The sequence below is a fragment of the Parus major genome, chromosome 3 (assembly GCF_001522545.3).
Source record: "Parus major isolate Abel chromosome 3, Parus_major1.1, whole genome shotgun sequence".
In the NCBI taxonomy this organism is placed as follows: Eukaryota; Metazoa; Chordata; class Aves; order Passeriformes; family Paridae; genus Parus; species Parus major.
Genome location: NC_031770.1, coordinates 73,064,423 through 73,070,002, shown reverse-complemented (window position 1 = coordinate 73,070,002; position 5,580 = coordinate 73,064,423).

Sequence of the window (5,580 nt, the reverse complement as noted above, 5' to 3'; positions counted from 1 at the left end):
CCGCCGAGCCGCCCTGCCTTGCCCTGCCCTGCCTTGCCCGGCCCGGCCCGGCCCGGCCCGGCCCAGCCCAGCCCGGTGCTGCCGGGCCCAGCCCGGCCCCGCGGCGGGGAAGGGCCGCGCCGCGCTGGGCGGCTCCGGCGGCTCCCTCGGCCGGCGCTGCGCGGCTGCGCGACCGGGCTGGGAAGGGAGGGGATGGGGAGGAGAAGGAGGGGATGGGGTGGACCGGGCCGGGTGTGTCCTGCCCTGCCCTTGCGGAGTCCGTCGGGCCCGGCAGGCGCTGTCCAGAAGTGAGAGCGGGGAGCCGCCGTGCCGCGCTCGGAGGGCTGTGTGTATGCCTGCCCTGTTAAAATGCCCGCGGTCCGAGCATCGCCGCGCTGCTGCTCCTAGAGGAATAGAATTCTCGTATTCACCCTGAATTTGGGACAAAAAGCCACACACACATCCCACCCCATCCCCCCTTCGGATGTCTGGCCGAGGCTGAGCATTGCCATACTGTGTCTGTCAACACCGCGGCGATTTTCTTATTATTATTCTGGTGCTCGATGAGGTGACTGAGGAAAACATCTCGCTGAGCAGAAAGGGAAGCAAAATGGCTTCAAAGCAAATCCCTTGGCCCACAAGGTCGTGAGATTTTACTGGCATTGAGGGTCCCAGCATGCCACTAGGATCTTTGGGTACCCCATGATGGCACGAGCAGGACTTCACCTACTTTCTGCCAAATATCCTTGGCTCTGCATGTCACACCAACCCCAAGACGCTTTGTTTTTTGAGTAATGCCATTGCCTAAATAGTCCTTTGGCAAATGCTGTTTGCAAAGCTGCTCCAAAATGTTCCCACAAGTTGGATATTTTACCACGCCATCAGGCAAGAGAAATGACCTTATCTTTAACACAAATGGACCAACTTTCAGTGTCCAGGAGGGATGGACAAAGTGTGTAACCAGGACTTTGTAAATGCTTCACCTCAGGATATGGGACAGATGGGACAAAGGAGGTGAATGAGGAAGAGGAGGACCCCAAGCAAACTCATGAAGTTCAGATCCATATAGTAACTTCTAGTACCAGCAGTGGCTGGTTTTGCATTTAATTTTGCTGTGTAACATCAGTGAGAGCAACTTGGAGCTGTCAGGAGAGATATAGGTTGGATGTTAGGGAAAGGTTCTTTACCCAGAGGATGTTTGGATGCTGGAATAGGCTCCCCAGGCAAGTGGTCACAGCACCAAGCCTAGCAGAGTCTAACAAGTTCTCAGGTGTGGTTCTTGAAGTTGTCCTGTGTGGGGCCAGGAGCTGGACTTCTGTGACCCATGTGGTCCTTTCCATCTCAGGATATTCTATGATTCTGTGATTTTATGAGCTGGCTCTGCCTCCTACCTGCGCTCACCAGGGAAGGTTGCTGTGCTCTGCAACTTTCCTGCAATAGCTCCTTGCAGCATTTTGTTTTGTTCCTCACTTTTAGCTTGTTGTTTACATATATTCAGTAGCCACAGGCTGCCATGCAAATATGTGTTTGATACTGTGCTGATATTTCACTCTCAGGAGTCAATGTGATCAGAGAGGTCACAGCAAATCTCATTTCACTTACAGGTTATGCCCTCCAAAAGGTGCTGCATTTCTTTGTACTCATCCTTAGCAAGGTTCTGGCTGAGCAGCTTCTGCACATCCCACATGACAGGTGATGCACAGGTAATGAAACAAGAGTGGAAAGTGAGAGCAGCAGCCTTTTCATGCCACAGCTGATCATTTGCAGGCAGGACAATGAAGAGACAAAGAAGGAAAGTGCTTTTTCTCTGCTACAGCACCTGCAAATCTCAGGCTGGAGATTTGTTTCAAGTGGCAGACAGCCTAATAAATCTGGACTGTCACAGCCTGGTAGCTGGTCTCAGCTTTTGTTCCTGCATGGGAATTGCTTACTGTGTTACTGATAAGAGGGATCCAGTTACAGATGGGATCTAAGTTTCTGTGAGGGCAGGGAGAGGTCCTGGGCATCCACATCCCAGCTGCTGCCACTGCTTGACTCTCTGAGACAAATGAGCTATCTTAAAATCTGTGTTTTTATCAATGGCTGGCACAGGTGGGGAAGACCTGTGAGGGAGATGAGAGAGGGAAGGTCCTAGCACAGACCCAGAAAAGTTAGGCAAACCTGGATGCATTACTGCAGTTTATGCTCTGAAAATTGATGCTGTTTTGGTAGTCCAGCTTATGCCTGGTTGCCCCAGGATTCTTAGAGCAGGACTTCAGTTGGGTGTTTAGCATTTGCTCAGTAAGGGCACTGCTATCCTTCTTTTGGTGGAGGGCTTTATGCTGTGTCAATCCCATTTTGGCTGCAGTGTTGCCTGGAAGCTACAAGGGTCCAGACCATAACGATGTCTCCTAGAATAGTGTGGGAAGCCTCAGCAACAGAGCACATGTATCTCATGGTATGTCAGAAACACATCTGCATAGAAACCCCAGCAGCCTTGCTCTCCTGCTCATAAACAGGATTTTTGGAGATTGATTATGACCTGCATGGTGCTGACCAGACCTGGCCATTTAAAAGGTGCAGGTCCCAATATCACATCTTATTTGCCAGAGTTTAACAGCAAATCAAGAACATAGGTAGAACACAAGAACCCTCATACCTGTCCCACATGAGGTTGTCTCGCTAGTGGTGCTCTGCCAATCTTTCTTCCTTCAGGTTTCAAAGATTTCTGCCAGCAGGTACTGAATCCATTTGGCCTGGAAGTCTGGTAGTCAAGCTTATCCACAGGTGAAACAGCAAAAAGCACGTTCTTAGCCTGCCTTTTCCCTGGCTGTGGAAGAATGCCATGTCTATTCCTTCAGACACTGTTGCCTGTGGCAAATGTCCTATATTAGAGAGGATTATTAGCTGGTAGCAGGTATTGTTTTTTGCTCCTGTGCATTACAAGTGCTGCAGTCTGGGTGGTCCCTGAGATATGGTCTGATTTTCACAAATTTGACTCAAAGAGGTTCACAAGTGATGTCCACTGTACTGGCAGCTGCCTCACTGTCTTGCTCAGGGATAGCTAATTAGCATGTTTGCTAAATTACTACTGTTCACTTTTTTGAGTGGGGAAAAGAAGAGCTAAGAGTGATACACTCAAAGCCTGTCTGGCTGCAAACACACACTGAGTGCACCACAGACTGGAACAGTAATCCCTCAGATACATCACACAGAGCAAAACAAGATCTAATACATTAAAGTACACTTCTATCTGTAATCTGTTCTACTGCAGCTGCTAAAAGGAAAAGAGAGTAACAGAATACAACAAGTAGATTTTTCTAGTTAACATAAATCTAAGTTTGTTCTATAGCAAGCCAGATTTTTCTTCTAAAGTCTGCAATTTGATTTGGGGGCAGGAAGGCACTTACAATGTTACTACATTCTGTACATTGGCATAAAGACTCTTGATCTTTTGATCTTGATCTTGATTACTTTTTTTTTTTTCTGTAATGTCCTTGAGTTCATTGCACATCTTTTTAAAAGCCTGAGGTTACCATGGCAAGCTGCCCACAAAGGTGGCATCGGGTGTGGAAACCACAGTCTGAACCCAGTGGTTGTGATGGGACTTTGAAGAGTGCCAGAGCACAAGCTGTCCCATCTGTGTCTTAGCTCAGAACTGAGAAAGCTTTTTAAAGATCAGAGCTCATGCTCTGAGCTCATGCTTACCGCAGGTTTTACTTTCACGTACTGCTGCCAGATGGGTTTGAAAAGCAGAGTTTCACTGGCCAGATCTCCCTTGGGGCTTTAAGAAATAGGGCCACCCATTTTCCACTCACCTCTTGCACTGTGCTCATCCGTGACTCCTACTCACTACCTCTCTCTTTTCCAAGTGCTCAGAGGCTGGGCAGCTTTGGACAGCTCCATGAATCAGCGTGGGTTGGTTTTACAGGTTGTTCTGACTGAAGTGAAAGCACCTTGCTGTGCCCTTGCACGGGGACTGGCTGTTCCCAGCTCAGGCTGGGCTCTCACTTCGTGCGGGGGTCATCATCCAGTGGTATGGAAATGCTTTCTTTCTCTTTGAAGCAGCCCAGACTTCCTGAGCCCTTCACTGTAGATGACATAATTTAAGGGGTTTTGTGGTGAGGGATGAGTTTATGAGAGATTGAAAAAAGCTTTTTCATTGCCAGCAGGCTTCCAGGATCCTTCTGAAACAATCACTGACTGCTGCCAGGATTGGTTTTGTTGTAATATTAATGATCTCTCAGGGCAGCTTGAGTTTCATAAACATGTCTTTTTAATTATTCAGTTAAAAATAGCCAAGGTATAGATGCAAAACAGTAATGCTGTGTTTCAGTTTGGATTTAGAAAAGGAGTTAATGATACTTTAATGGCATATAAAGGTACAAATGCATAGAAAATACAGAACATCAAGAATTTAAACTACTTCAGTGCTATACGGAAGTGTCTGTAAGTCCACATTAAGTGCAATTCCAGCAGTTCTCCAGAGTTTACTTTGCACTTGCTGGTAAACAAAGCCATTGTCTAAGGCAACACATATCCTGAGGATGCCCTGAATGATGTAACTCAAGTTCCTTGCTTTCACAGGAAAAAAAAAAAGAAAAAGCCTTTTCATAAAACCTCCTGCCTTGTGCAGGTGGAAGAACTCAGGCTGGTAGCTGGGTACAGCTGACTGCTACTCAGCTGACAGACCTACAGTCTCACAATTCTTTAGTTGTTTTTAATTTTATTACTCTGTTTTGCAAGCTTTTTGGACAACTGACAACTCTCACAATGTCATGATTATGTGATTTATTCTCAGGTCTTTCATATAAAGCTTTCTTGATAGAAGAATATTGTTGGGAACCTGCTACAGATTTTTTGCCATAGCCTGGTTCCAAGTCTTTGCCCATTTACAAGTGCTCTGTGATTTACAGCATCCTCAGAAGATTTGCAGTACATACTGACACAACCTGATTGGCATCTCAGTTCATATTTAACTAATAATAGAGATGTATGAAGTTTTTTGAAGATTTTCTTACACAGATTTCCTTTCCTTACCATATTTACTTTTTTTCAAGAGATCTATATGATCTTCAGATTTTACCCTGCTAAGTAAGAATTGTTGTTTTTTGTGGGAAAATGAGTTGCTTCGATGCATCTGCCTTAGATTTCCTTGTAACTAGCCTAAGGTGGTAATAGAGGTAAAAGCACTGGCTGCTGCAGACAGTGCAAAATGGAGCAATGTCCTATTAGGAAAAACAAACCCTGCCAATCCAGAGCAATATGGCCACAAAATGGGAAGAGGAGATCATTCCAGCATGACACATTTGTCTGCAAATAAACTCTCAGCTGAAAGCAGTGGGAGGGGAATGAGGAGGGATGGGAACAGGAAGGAGAGACTCTTCCTGAGGCCAAGGCAGTGCTTTCATCTCCCAAGAGCTCTGGAAATAGATAGGAGAGACAGTAGCAGAGCAAATGGCCTGCAGTCTGCATCCTCCAAGAAGGTGAACTGTTAAGCACTGTATAAGGTAGGAGAATTTTGGTGTAGTTCTGGAAAAAAATGCTTGTTAAGTAATCCTGTAGACAGAATCTTTTTGCTTATCCACAGGTAAGATTAAATAAGGGAGAGATGCTGCACAA